The sequence below is a fragment of the Siniperca chuatsi genome, linkage group LG14, assembly GCF_020085105.1.
Source record: "Siniperca chuatsi isolate FFG_IHB_CAS linkage group LG14, ASM2008510v1, whole genome shotgun sequence".
In the NCBI taxonomy this organism is placed as follows: domain Eukaryota; kingdom Metazoa; phylum Chordata; class Actinopteri; order Centrarchiformes; family Sinipercidae; genus Siniperca; species Siniperca chuatsi.
The window spans coordinates 707,299-722,823 of record NC_058055.1 but is presented as its reverse complement, the minus strand read 5'-3'; the positions used below and the strand labels follow the sequence as shown (position 1 = coordinate 722,823).

General features: G+C 40.5%; 1 protein-coding gene across 2 annotated transcripts in view; it reads left to right on the top strand.

Annotated features, from left to right (window-relative positions):
• The first annotated feature begins 209 nt into the window (after positions 1-209).
• Positions 210-15,525, top strand: part of riox2 (ribosomal oxygenase 2) — a 35,906-nt gene continuing 20,590 nt past the window's right edge. Inside the window, exon 1 of one of the 2 annotated variants that reach the window (XM_044222445.1) lies at positions 210-289. The gene's annotated coding sequence lies outside the window, so the exon portion shown is untranslated. Of the gene's footprint in view, positions 290-9,929; positions 10,193-15,525 lie in introns of those variants that run through there. The other variant, XM_044222444.1, reaches the window with a different exon arrangement.

Genomic DNA, 15,525 nt, shown 5'->3' with positions numbered 1-15,525 from the left:
TACAAAGAAGTTCTAGAGAGAAGTGTTATCTATTGTTGTTTCATTATCTTAGAGAACAAATTTGATAAAGAGAATATAACTATGGTGTGTTTATTTTTTTATTTTCCTAATTTATTTTCTTTTATTTAATTTATTGATTTTTCTCAGTTTATTTTCTTTTATTTAATCATTAGTGAACGTATAGAGTCCCGATCCACACTGCATTCCAGTTGGTGGCGGTAATGCACCATAATGTTGATTGCCAACCGCCATACGAAGAAGAAGAAGAAGAAGAAGAAGAAGAAGAAGGGTGAGTGTGCTTGATACATGCTAACGCCACGTTACCGTTTAACTCTAACAGACACAAAATACCGTGTGTGAGCCGGACTGCAGTGAGAATGCTAAGCTGTTGTTGTGCCTGCCGAGAAGTGCGTGTCCCTTGCGCGAGTGCGCACAGCATATCAGACATCTTTAAGTATTTACAAGGCGAAATACTGCTTAACAACGATACAATCTAAAGTCTCGCGTTCATCAGTTATGATATATGATCTATGATTTATTCTGTAGTCTACTTATAAACGTTTGTCTCTGGATATGATCGATATTTTTTCGTATTGTAACCGAGCGTCTTGGGTTCGCCTAACTGGGCAGGCTTAATAAGAAAACAATAAACGAGATATAGACGTAGTGCAATGTCCAAGTGCAACCGCTTCTTCATAATAAGTCAAAAGCGGAAGCGCCAACAACTCCTGAGAGGACAGCACCTCAAATACACAAACACACACGCTCGAAATCGTATCCTAACGTTCATATTACTATTCAAACTACGTATGACGTCAAATTGAGTATGTTGTGCGTTCCAACTGCATAGTATGTGGATTTTGTGTACGCGAGAAATACCCGGATGTATACTAGATTACCAAGAATATTTTGCAAGAGTATGCGGCGTGAGTTTACTATACATACTCAACTGCCCCAAAATGCATTGCGGGTGTGTTTGAAATGACATACTAACGTACTGCTTACTACATACTCAATCAGTATGTACTGCATACTGCCTACTAAATCAATGATTAAGTACGCCATTACCCGCAGACTGCTCACATTGAAGTATACTCAAGCAATACGTCTTCTCTGCATCACACGCCTGTATCCAGTTACCAGATATCCAGTTACCAGACACCCACCACCCAAACTTTACACCACCTATGAACTGATTAGGCGGTGTAAAGTTTGGGCGGTGGGTGTATGGTAACAGGATAGGTAGTGTACATTTTGGGTGAGGTTTTGAATGAAATGGTCCTCCATAGGCAAGAGGGGTCTGTGAGCGTGATTGACCTGCTGGCTTGCTAGCTCTTCCCCACAGGCACTTGTGGAGCTTCTCAACTCTGAAATCACTGGAGCACATTTTCGATTCGCCATCAATTTTCGGAAAACTGCCGATATTCGAAATCTACACAGTTGATTTCTTGCCTCAAAAATTCTTAGAACTGAAGTTAGTGATGAAATATGAAAATTATTTTTAAAAACTACAGTGTGGTGCTAGAACAGTCTGCCTAGCAGTCCCCCATTGGACAGTCTGAGATGCAATGCATTTTGGGGCAGTTGAGTATGTGCAGTAAGCTCACGCCGCATACTCAGCAGTGTTAATTTTGACAGCAAATTTTGATTTAGTTTTAGTCATAGTCTTTTGACTAAAATTACATAAAGTTTTAGTCATATTTTAGTCATCTGAATTGTTTTGGTTTTAGTCTACTTTTAGTTGACTAAAATCTAAAGCGGGTGTAGTTAAAGTGCATTATTTAAACATTTTTATGGAATGTTATTAAAGTTTGAATGTGCAATACAGACACAGATTTAATTGTTGATGATGAAACATGTCTTTATCTTAAAATCAAATACAAATAAAACCAAGTCTCATATAAAAGAAACAAGAATATGGCTTTGCTTTTTAACAAAATAACACCAAATAGCATTAGGCCTGCTCTCCCTGAATAAGTAGATATGCATTGTTTATAACAATTTGTATATGACATTCTTCATTCTTTCAAGCAGAAGTGCAACTCTCAAATATTAAAAAGAAAAACTGTATTGGCTGTAATGCCATTGCACATAGTACCTGAATATAGAAAATTAAACAGTCCTCTGTTAATAATGAAAACAGGTATCAAGTAACAAGACAAGTGAAATAGATTTGGGTTGAGCTCTTTTCTACAGCTAGCACAGGCAATAGAACTGAATGTAACCGTTCTACTTCGCAGAATGATGAAATTAAATATTGTAAAGGCAGCATTAGTGCATAAAAACGTGAATCAAGAACAATTGCATGGTCTCCAATTATTTATAACATAAATAAAAAGTGAAACAGCATACAGAAATACTCTTGGGTTGTGCTTATTTCTATAGGAAGAACTATCAATAATTCACTGTTCTGGTAATTATTTCAACAGTTGTAATTCTCAAATACATTCAAAGAAAAGTGCATGGGCTATAATGCCATCAGTGATTAAAACCTAAATCAAGAAAAGAAAAAAACTTTCTCCAAATATTGAAAACATGCAATTCAATTTTATTGAAACAGCAATTATCTCATTGAACTTTTCCTATAGAGCAAGTCTAGACCGTACTCTATTATATTTACAATTTTAAAACATATGTCTTAAAGGCTGTCTGTAACAAGGAATGCATCTGTTGTAATTTAACATTCTCAACATAAAATTAACTGCTAGGCTACAATGCCATTAGTGTGTGGAGCTAAAAATCAACTCCTCTCTCTCTCAGCATTGACAATAGAGGTAAATATCACATTAAACTAAAAAACAGACCAATAACCTACAATGAGATTATGTAGATTGTTGCTATAGTAAGTGCTGTCAATGGCAGTGAATACAACTGTTCTATTTGGATCGATTCATTTTAAGGAAAGCATTTCACGCCAATGTGACCCTTGCTCTATTGCACCGGCCTCTAGTGAGGTCACCTGTGATACTGAATACCCTCTCTGCGAAGGCTTGAGAAGCTGGCATAGCCAACAGGTCTAAAGCGAAAGGTTTTAATCTGTAATAAAAAGTGTTCCTCTTTGTCAGCCAAAAGTCTGTTCCTGTGTCATCAGTGGTGGGTTGTGAAAGCTCTTCCTTATACTTTCTGATCTGCTGCCTCGTGCTGGTTGTGGAGCTTCTCTATCTTGACCTTGTGCGGCATTTTGAAAGAAACCTGAAGACTGGCTGTTTTGATGAGCTGCTTCTGGTTCCTCAATATTCTCCTCTTCTGCATCATCTTCAAACTAGTCCTCAGTTTGTGTGTGGCAAAGTGGATTTGACCGCATACTCCTCTGCCTGTTTCAGCAGTTCCTGAATATTGTCATCAGCCACATCAACAAGGGTTTCACAGACAGCACAGTCAACAAAGCAGGCAGTTGCTGCAAGTGGCGAGAACCTTTCATTGGTTGGATCCAAGAAGCCAAGCAAAACGCTAGTTCACACTTCCTTTCATTTTCTGCGAAAGAGTGGCAAGGTCTCTGTAGCTATTGTTCTGTTCATAGTCAGCAAGATGGCTGAGCAGATCAGAGAGGGCAGGGACCACCAGGAACATGGTGTCACTCTGGAGGATTTTAGTATGTTCCACAAAATGCGGAAGCTTTTGCCAGTCACTAGGGAGCAAGCTGTCCCATCCCATGTTGTTGGCGATTTGCCAGACTCAGTATTTTACTTTTAGGAGTCCTGCGATCATGTTTTATGTGCTTGAGCAGCGTGTAGGGCAGTCATCTACAACAATAAGGCCACACTGATCCAATATCCTCTGGTTCTGCTGTGGTATGTTTAAATGGTGCCACCATATTACTCCTGTTGTCTGTTATTACTGTAAGGATCTTCTCCTTTGGTATATACCACTCTTGCATTCATTTGTCACACATGCCTTGATTGAGTGTGTGGGTGGGCTACTTGTTCGAGGACCAATAATATGTGTTCAGGTTTATTTTGTTCAACACAAAAGTAGCATGGACTTACAACAAGGAATGAAGCTGTCAGTCCTTTTTTTGTCCAAAAGTCAATGCCACTAGATCATCTCCGGGCAGCAGCCAATTTCTTTTTGAATTTTTGTCTTTCATCTTCATAATGTTTGTCAATCAGATTGCTTATTTTAGCTTTTTTGTAACAGTCAGCCTCGTATCTACTGTCTCCATCAGTAGAACAAAGTCCTCATGTTCAATCGTGACTGGTTTATTTGCACTCAGTGGCCCATCCTTGTCATCAGAGGTCTTCTGTATCTGTGAGGCTGAATAAGGGAGAAAAAAAAAACAAGTTCTGATTTTTCTCTCTTACCCACTCCCCTCTGACTTACACACACGCACACACACAGCTCCAAGTTGGCTCTATACTACATTTCTGTTCCTTTCACCAGTAATATGTAGAGCTGGGTATCGCCACTGATTTCCCAAATTGATTCGATTACGATTCACAAGGTCCTGATTCGATACCGATACATTTAGGCATATTTCAGTTACAATACCAATTTTGCTTGAATACGAAAGAGATTCTCAGAAAACTAATGCTGTAAATTGTACAAGGAACCCTCTTGCATTATTAAAATATTACTGTTTACATTGAGAATTTACCCCCAAGCACTTACACTAATGTACTTTTTATTTAACATGACCAACACACTACAGGAGTCAACACAAAATAGTGCAACTCTACAGACTCTACAGTCAGTGAGCATTGAGTGAACAGATAAAATAGTAAAAGTGCTTTCTTTAGTGCAGAGACAGTACTTGTTATGTGGACACAAGTGTGTTATTACTTTTAGTTAACATGTCAGGCTTATATCTGTATTTGTATCTGTACGGTCGGAGAGGGAGGGAGGGAGAGAGAGAGGGAGGGAGGGGAGGGAGGGAGGGAGAGGGAGGGAGAGGGAGGGAGGAGAGAGGGAGGAGGAGGGAGGGAGGGAGAGAGAGAGGAGGGAGAGAGGGAGGGGAGGAGAGAGAGAGGAGAGAGAGGAGAGAGAGAGGAGAGGGAGGGAGGGAGGAGAGGAGAGAGAGGAGAGAGAGGAGGAGAGGAGGGAGGGAGGAGAGAGAGGAGAGGAGAGGAGGGGGGAGGGAGGGGGAGGGGAGGAGGGAGGGAGGGGGAGGGGGGAGAGAGGAGGGAGGAGGGGAGGGAGGGGAGAGGAGGAGGGGAGGGGAGAGAGGAGAGAGGAGGGAGAGAGAGAGAGAGAGAGAGAGAGAGAGGGAGAGAGAGAGGGAGAGAGAGAGAGGGAGGAGAGAGAGAGAGAGGAGAGAGAGAGAGAGAGAGAGAGAGAGAGAGAGAGAGAGAGAGAGAGAGAGAGAGGGAGAGAGAGAGGAGAGAGGAGGGAGAGAGAGGAGGAGGGAGAGGGAGAGGAGGAGGAGGGAGGGAGAGGGAGAGAGAGAGGAGGAGGAGAGGAGGGGAGAGGAGGGAGGGAGAGAGAGAGGAGGAGGAGAGAGAGAGAGGAGGGAGGGAGGGAGGAGAGAGAGGGAGAGAGAGGGAGAGAGAGAGAGAGAGAGAGAGAGGAGAGAGAGAGGAGAGAGAGGGAGAGAGGGAGAGAGGGAGGGAGAGAGAGGGAGGGAGAGAGAGGGAGAGAGAGAGAGAGAACAATCCTGAATGTAGAATGTCTGAAGGTAAACTAATTCAATCTTCAGTGTATTAAATACAACTTTAGATTTTAAATCGAATCACGATGCAGCCAGTTACCTTTGTTTAAGGTAAACAAACATACCTAATGTAAACATCACTACTAATACCTCAGGAAAACATAGACTTTGCTGTGATTGTTTTACAAAGCTTTTGTGCAATTAACTACAGTATAGCATTTATCACAAGAGAAACAATCAACATACATTATAAATAAGTAAAAGTAAACCAAGAATCGACATTGAAAAAGGCTTTAAATTGTCTTTGAAAATAGTGCAAGAAATCAAGTTTTTTTTTTTTTGGAACATGTTAAAAAACATCTTGTAAAACCTCTGGACATTGTAAACTATAAAGTCCATGAAACTAAAACCCCTTAATGACTGCTTTTCACTTCTTGGAGATTGTAAGATTTTTCTGCAAGGAGCTGATCTACATGCTGTGGACTGAGGCAGCTCCTTTTTGCAGTAACAGTATCGCCAGCGGTTGAGAACACTCTCTCAAGGGACACTGGTCCTGGGGATACCACTTTGCTTGACGAGTCAAAACGGGACCCCCCCACTGCATATACCCTCCACCGGGTCACTGGATTTTCAGATTACTGGATAACTTCCCTGTATCAGTTCATTTCTTCCTTGTCAGCCAGAGTTTTTTGTGATACCATGGCTTCTGGCATGTAGGCTGGCCCAAGTAGTGTCATCAATGCAGAAAACGTCTTTGACCTCTTTGGTGGAGTGGGGTAATCATCCACTTCAACAGGACCAAGGGAGTTGTCTTCCTGCTGTACAGGCGCAGTTTCCTCAGCTCCATCACCATCAGATTCTTGCTGTTGAAAGAAGATAATATTCAGGACTAAATTTAATTGGAAAATCAATTGGGAAATGGCGCAATTCAAGTGTTTATTATTGTTAATACAAAGAAAAAGACTGTTTGGAATGAATATTCAAATGCTGTAGTGTACAGGAACAATCAGTTATTTCTATACTTTCATAACTTACATTAGATACCTCCATTTGCTCCAGACCAGCAGTACAGTTACACACGCACACACATTCACAGACAGACAGACACAAACACACCATGTATTTTAATATATTATAATGTAAAATAACCAAGTAAATACAGATACAAATTAGCCTTTGCTACAAACCTATTGCATTGTCTTTTGTATTTTATAAACAAAGCTCAATGTATTTGTTTCTACCCATTATAACTCAAGGCTACACTACACACACACGTTAAGTAAGCATACCTTGAATTCAAGTTGTTGTATACAGCAGTCTTTTTTTTTTTTTTTTTTGAATATTTTATTTTAGAGTTTTTTCAGAAATAAACACAGAACAGACAACCAGCACTGTCTCGACCACACACACAAAAATAAAAAAAAAAAATAAACAAACAAGTAAAAATTAAATGGATAAAATAAAAATAATAATAAAAAAAATAAATAAATAAATAAATAAGTAAATAAAATCATAATAATAAGTGTTCAGTTCAGCAGCCAGAAATACTACAGTGAAAACCTGCTAGACAGTCAGTCTAGGTCCCCAGCATTAGCCTGAGGGGAGCCACTAGGGGCTGATTGAGTAGTTGACTTGTCCAAATGGTCCAAGAATAAGCCCCAAACAGCGGAAAATTTTTCAATGGAATTAGTTCTCAAGAATCTGAGTCTTTCCATTTGAATAAGAGAGATCATATCCGTAATCCATGTCCGAAAGGAAGGGGGTGAAGGTGACTTCCAGTTCTTCAGCACAAGTTTCTTAGCCACAATCATACCCAGGGTTAGAGATTGCTGTATTGCCCCCGGGAGACAGGAGGTGCGCTGTGAAAAACCAAAAATTGCAAGTTCTGCAACAGGTGGAAGAGGCCTATTGTAAGCCTTGGAATACCAGTCAAATATGCTTGACCAAAATCCAGACAATAAGGGGCAAAACCAGAGAGCATGAGAAGTTGTATCCTCTGCCACCTTGCACCGGTCACACATTGGAGAAACAGAGGGGAAAATTTTATGCAGTTTGGTTTTAGTATAATGCAAACGGTGAACAACCTTGAATTGGATCAGTTGGTGTCTGCTGTTTACTGAGCAGACCTGTATCATAGCCTGACACTTATCCCACACATCATCAGAAAGTTCAACTCCCAGGTCTTCCTCCCAGGCTGCTTTAAATCTCTCAGTAGGAGCTGCAACAAGTAAGCTTTCGAATAAACAAACAAATTTGGAAATAAGATGTCTAGAGTCAGGAGGGTTCAGAAAAACATTGAAAAACACGTGTTTTTCAGGAAGTTGTTCAAATTACAAATTTTTGACTTTACATAATGCCTAATTTGTAGATAACGAAAGAAGTGTGCATGAGGCAAATCAAATTTCTCTCTTAACTGACTAAAGGATGCAAACCTTCCTCAACATAAAGGTCCCTGATGGACTCTAAGCCCTTCTCTCTCAGACAAAGAAAGTTCCATCAGTCCAGGGGTAAAAAGAATGATTATAACAAATTGTTGTATAAACAGAGGTCTCTGGTAGGGACAAGACTTTTCTCACCTGATTTAAGATTCTTACTGAATTTTTTAACACAAAGCTTAACTTATTCATCGCTGAAGGCCTTTCAAACCTAGAGAACAGCATGGCCGCTAAGGAAGTGCCAACAGCCAGGTTAGACTCCATTTGTACCCACAAGGGGATGTCAGTTGTCAAATTAGCCGGTGCCCCCTTCACCCAATACATTAAAGCCCTAATATTGGCGGCCCAGTAATAATGCTTGAATACTGGCATACCCAGACCGCCTGCAGACTTGGGTTTCTGCAGATGCATTTTAGAGATTCTGTGTGTCTTATAGTTCCAAACATAAGAAAGGATTATAGAATCCAATTCCTTGAAGAAAGCAGAAGTAAGAAAAACAGGGAGATTCTGACAAAGATATAGGAATCTGGGAAGAGAAACCATTTTTATTGAATTTATACGCCCAATCATAGACAAGGGTAGAATTTTCCAACTTCCTATACTGTTTTTAAGTTTTGAAAGAAACTCAGCAAAGTTCAACTTAAATAATAATTTTGAATCTTTGGGGATCGTCAAGCCGAGATACACAAAGTGATCCCTGGTTATCTTAAATGGAATATTCTCCAAAAACCCAGATTTATAAGTATCAGAAAGAGGCATAAAGTTACTCTTTGATAAATTGATTGTATACCCCGATAGTCTCCCAAAAGAAATAATTAAATCTAAGAGAATGGGAACTGATCTTTCAGAATTCTGCAAATACAGTATTACATCGTCTGCATACAGACTAATAAGAACTTTCCTGCCTCCCACTTCGAGACCTGTGATGCCTGTATGACACCTTATACTTAGGGCAAGAGGTTCTATCGCAATGGCAAAAAGGGCAGGTGAAAGGGGGCACCCCTGTTGCACTGAGCGTTGTAAAGGAAACTCAAGCGACCTGTCTGCATTAGTTAAAACTGAACACTTTGGTCTGGCATATATTATTTTGACCCATGACACAAATGTCTCGCCAAACCCAAACTTTTGCAGTGATCTAAACATGTAAGGCCACTCAACCTGGTCAAAAGCTTTCATGCATCCAAGGACAGAATTGCTGCTCCATTAACTTTCGAGTGATCAGCATATATTGTATTGAGGAGGCGACGCACATTAAAAAAAGAGAATCTGCCAGGGATAAACCCAGTCTGGTCAGGATGAATGATGGAGGGTAAATGTTTGTTAAGCCGAATAGCCAAAGCTTTAGTAATTACTTTCCTATCAAAATTCTGGAGCGCAATTGGTCTATAGCTAGCCGGGTCGGTTTCATCTTTATTTTTCTTTAAAATGAGAGACATATTCGCTTCGTACAATGTGTTAGGTAAAACGTTATCTTTTTTAGAATTAATTATCATTCTGAGGAGGAGTGGGCGAGAATATCACAAAATCTTTTAAAAAATCTGAACTAAACTCCGCTGGCCCCGCAGCCTTCCCATTTGGAAATGACTTAATGGTGGAGACGATCTCCTCCAGAGTAAAATCAGAGTCGAGGTCAGCCCTAGCGACGCCACCAAGTTTAGGTAATTCAAGAGAGTCAAAAAATTTGTTAAATCGGAATGAGTGGCTGTACTGTTGGAGGTATACAGTTCACTATAAAAATCTTTAAAACAGGCATTAATGTCCTTGGGGTTAGTTAACAGTGTGCCATCCTTAGATTTGATGCAGTAAATTGACCTGGAAGCTTGAGCCCCTTTAAGTTGTTGCGCCAAGAGCTTATCGGGCTTATCCCCGCTTCAAATGCCTCTGCCTCATTTTCAAAAAAAGCTTGTTTATTTGACCACCAAGAATGCAGCTATACTCATACTTAAGCTTCATTAACTTATTGTAGTCGTTAGATGAATTTGACACCTGATACGCCAGTTCAAAAGTAGGAAGAACGCTTTGTATCTCTAAAAGTCTTTTTTCTCTTTCTTTCTTGGCAGCGGATTCGTAAGAAATAATATGCCCACGCGTAACCACCTTCAACGTCTCCCAGAGTGTAGAATCTGACACCTCCCCATTGTCGTTGAACTCCAGAAACTCTTTCAACTTGACGGTAATATATTCTATGAATTTACTGTCAGTGAGCAGAGTTGGATTGAAACGCCAGGAATAAGACCGCTTAGGGAGAGATAGGTCGATGGACATGGTAAGGGGACTGTGATCGGAAATCAAAATGCTGTGGTACCTGGTATCAATAACATGCGAGATTAACTGAGAATCAACCAAAAAATAATCTATTCTACTATAAGATTTGTGGACATGCGAATAGTAAGAATAATCTCTGTCTACAGGGTGCTGAATTCTCCAAATGTCCACTAAATTTCTGCAATTAAGCAAATTATTTAAAACTTGCACTGATGCAACTCCAGGGGTGGACGAGTGGACAATCTGTCTAAGTAAGGGTCTAGATAACAATTTAAGTCTCCCGATTATTATATTAGAGTTATTACCATCAGGAAGTAAGTCAAAACCTTTTTGTAAAAATTAGGATCATCAGTGTTTGGGCCGTGAGATATTTAGGAAAGTCAATGGGAAAGAATTTATGGTACCAGAAACAATGATGTATCTGCCATAAGGATCAGTAATCATAGAAGAGAATTGAAATGGAATATTTTTCCGAAGAGAATGGCCACACCGCGGGCGTGAGAAGTGTATGGCGATTGATAAACTTGAGATATCCAACTGCAACGCAATCTACGCTGCTCAGTAGCTTTAATATGGGTCTCCTGTAGAAAAATCACATCCGCAGATAATGATTTAAGGTGCCTAAATACTTTTTCTCTCTTTATAGCATGTCCTAGCCCCTTAACATTCCAAGAGACTAATGTCACATTCCTACCCCCAGTTAGTACTCTACCAGAAGACCTCTGCATATGGAAAAAGAAAAAAGGTTATTAGAATGGACATACAACTTTGCTAGCATACATTGGTTAGTAGCATGAAACTGAACCAAACAGTGAAAGATAAAAACAAGTGAGAAAATAACAGATGAGAAAATGACAAACCGGTCCGAGACAACAAGAACAACAACCCCCAACCAACCCCACCCACCATTGTGTCTACCTGAACCAGACACAAAACTCCCAATTCCATCCAAAAAGGAGCTGCCGGGCATTTAACAACAAGAAAAAAAAAACTACTTCAAGGAAAAGAGAACCCCTCCCCGTGGCTTTAAATGTTTGAACGGACAACTTCACCGTCAAAAGGAAGAAAAAAAAAAAAAAAAAAAAAATTGAATAGGGAAAAATAATTGAAGAAAGAAATGACACGGTCAGAAAGTCACTAATAAAGTGAAAGCAAAATAAACAAATAAAATAAATAAATAAATAAAAATAAATAAATAAAAAATAAAAAAAATAAAGAAAAATAAATAAGATCAGACCATTCTATGATCTTGATTGAGTCTCAGTGCACTATGTATTCATAGTAACTACACGCCAGAAGCTGTAGCTCTACTGAGTCCCAAGGATACGTATGCACGCCAGCAGCGAGGTAAGATAAGTTCGAACGTATTTGAGTTTACTCTCCTGAGCTCCCACCGCACTCTCTGCAAATCGCGCTGCCTCCGCTGGATCCTCAAAGACTGTAGGTGCCTCCGCTCCGTGTTGATGGATTTGCAATCTAGCGGGGTACCGCAGCGTGAACTTGATCCCCTTTTTGCGCAAGCTTTGCATCACATCCCGAAAGGCATTTCTTTGAGACATCACCTCAGTGGTATAATCGGGAAAAATAAAGACCCGTCTGCCCTTATATTCGAGTGGTTGCATTCTCCCGCGACGCAAAATTAACTCCTTCTCTTGAAAGTGGTGTATGCGCGCCAGGATTGTGCGCGGCTTCTCACCAACGGGCGGCTTCGGCTGAAGAGAACGGTGCGCTCGATCCACTTTGACCGGGCGAGGAAAATGCTCTTCCCCGAGCAGTTGGGGAATCAGCCTGGAGACAAATTCAGTGGGTTTACCCTCCTCCTCGTCCTCTTGTATTCCCACGATCTTAATATTATGTCTTCTTGACCGAGCTTCTAAATCCAATACTTTGGCTCGGAGCTGACTATTTTGTTTAGACAGCTCTGAGTACCTGGTTTCGAACTCTTGGATCCGTGCCTCAAAGTCGTTCGTAGCTTGTTCTTGATTAGCCACGCGGGCCTGTAGCTCGGCCTGCGACGTCACAAGCTTCTGGAAATTGAGTTCAAAAGCATCAAAGCGGGCGTTAACCCCCTGCAAGATTGACTCGGACATTTCTTTACATATCTCTTTGCACATAGCATAAGCGGTGACCGGTAATTTTTCAGACTTGTCAGGCGAGCTAGCTTTAGCATTAGCTCCGGATACTTGGTCGCCGGTGTTCCTAACTTTGTTGGAGGCACTGGCTTCGCATTTTTGAGTCGAGACGAAAGTTCACACTAAATACATAAAGTTAACACACTTTGATGGCCTAAAACTAAATAAAACACGGTGAAATAATAAATTGTCGAGGCCTTGGAGAGGAGCCCTGGCAAAACGCGTCTATACCTCAGACATGCCAAGCACAGTGGTGCGTATACAGCAGTCTTGAGGTCCTTAATCACTGTGGAGTCGTGGGGAGCACTGCTAATCTCCAGCAGCTGTGCATGCTGAGGCGCAATGACGGATAGAGTTGGGGACTTCTCTTCAGACATTATCAGTGTAGGTGCTTTCAGTGGCTCAACAGCTTTCACCACATCTTCTGCGACCGTTATGTCAACCTCTGCAGTGATCATTTTCATTTCTGCACACTTAAAGGGACAGCAGAGCTGCTAAGACTGCTGGCTGCTGCTCCAGGAAGCGTTCCAGCATCTCCAGTGTGCTGTTGCACCAGGTCACCACGTCAATCACCAGCTTATGGGCAGGCAGCTCAAGTATCCTTTGCTTCTTTTTGAGTTTGTGGCTTGCCATAGTCCTAAATGTCAGGTACGACTCCAGCTGTCACAAGTTAGGGCGACTCTCTCTGCTGACGTAGTGAAGTTGTGATGCTATGTTTCACATCTGCATACAGGTTTGGGATTGCCACTTCACTCAAATGTTTACGTGTCGGAAAAACGTAGCATGGTTCTAGTACATTAATGAGGTGTCGGAAGCCATAATTTTCAGCAATGCTGTACGGACGTATATCCTTGCATATGAAAGTTGCTACAGCCTCAGTTATTTTTTGGGCACACGGAGAATTGGATGGTAACCTCAACGCAAATGCCTACTCCAGCGGGGTTTGTTTCAGATCAGACGTTTCTTCAGATAGCGTATCTGGGTGATGTCTTGTTAAGTGGTTTTGGAGATTTGTGTTATTTCCACAATATTTCCCTTCTATTTTTGCTTGTCCATCTCTTCTCTGTCTTCCTAGTTTTTTAAATCCAAAATGCAACCAGACATCTGCCTTTATGTTAGCTGGTGACTTCAGTGGAGCAGCTCCCGCCATGTTTCAACTGAGGTTCAGGGTTCACTAGTCTCTCATGTGGCCAGATCTCATTGCACGAAGAACCAAAGGCACGCGAGACTAACAGGGTTAAAGTTTCACGCATCCACGGGAAAAGGCATATATTAAAAGATCGATTCAGGGTTTTATGAATCGATATCGAATTATTCAAATTTTTTTAAATTGGAAAATCTAATTTATTTTTAAAACCAGCCCTAGTCATATGTCTAACATTAAGAATACTAATTTTATCAAACGTGCATTCTTCTTTTTGTTACATATTTGTTTCAATTTGAGGACAGAACTTTAAAATGATTGTCTTTAGCGTGTCAATCGATCTTTTAATCTCATATTAGCAACTCTGGGTCATTTACTTCTCTAATCAGTACAGGACAGCTGTGTTTTCTTTTAGTTTGTAACGTCTTGTATTTCAGTTTAGCGAAAACACACCAGCTCGGGTTAGCTGATAAAACAAGCAATAATTTAAGTGTGCTAACCTTTGCATGAATTTCGGGATGACTCGTCTGCAAATGTTGCTTCAGGTCTGTTGTATTTTTACCAGTGATTGTCGCTCCACACGGTTTACAAAGGGACATCAAATGTGAAATGTATCCATATGTCTGTTCTTCTCTTTCTCCCACACGTTGACATTTCTGTACAGTTTATGACACATGCAGCAACCAGCAAGTGCATGTTGTGCATGCTAGTTTACTTGCCGGCTACGACACAGAGAGTAGTTCTGATTGGATCTCTTCCCAACTCACCCCTCCCTAACATTTTTGTCTCGTTTTTATTCGTTGATGAAAGTGTCAATAGTCATAGTTTTTTTTCATCATAAATTCGTTTTTTTTTTTTTTTTATCGTCTCTTTTCCGTCAGTAAAACAAATGTTGTTGACTGGTCATTAGCTTCTGAAGCTGGTAACTAGCACACCAAGGCTGGTAACCCACTGGATTGCTACTGGCTGGCTGGTCATTGGCTTCTGAGGATGGTAACTAGCATGCCAGGGCTAGTAGCCCACTGGATCAGCAACTGGCTTGTCTGGTCATTAGCTTCTGGGGCTGGTTACTAGCATACTGAGGCTAGCTAAATTAGCTACTGATTTGGCTGATCACTTTCTTCTTTTGTATTGGAGCCAAATGCAGTGCGTTACCGCCACCAACTGCAGACAAATAGGATTTATCTAGATTCTTTCAATTAGTCTATTTTGTCATGCAACAGTATGTTGTGTGCATTAAATAAGTTAAACACATGTCTTCATAATCAAGGCTGGAAATAATTAATTGAGCAGCTTTTTTGTGTAGTTGTACTTGGAGTATTTTTCAAGTAACTCAGTAATTTTACTTTTGCTGAAGTACGTTTTTACTTACGTACTGCACCTCACTACATTTTAAATCACATCCATTACAGAGTACATATTTTGTGGCTCTCATAATCAGTAGAAACTAAACAATTATAAATTGACAAATGGTGGAGACATTAACAGTGAACAGTCAGTCAGCAAAGAGAAGAGTAATCGTACTCTTTTGTAAAAAGTAACTTTTAGTACATTTTAAATTAGCTGCTTTTTCTTTTACTTAAGTAGATTTTTACACCAGTGCTTTTACGTCTACTTAGGTAAAATATCGGCAAAGTAACTGCACTTGTATTATAGGATATTCTACTAGCCTTTCCACCACTGTAAAGTTACGTTTTGTCTGAGGTGCCCCAGCAGCTGTGCCGGTTGTTGACCAGCTCAAAAGACTTATTCTGTTTATGGTGACATCTATTGGCAGTTAAGCGAAACTGCAGCTTACATGTAATCCAGTGGATATCTAATGTATCAGAAAAGAAAAGATCTTTCTCAGACAATCAGTTTGACTATACATTCATATTCATTACCCACGACTTGACAGTTGGGCTTGACTGGGGAAACTAACTGGTGTAGGTTTAAATGTAATGGATGATTACTGTAATGGTAGGT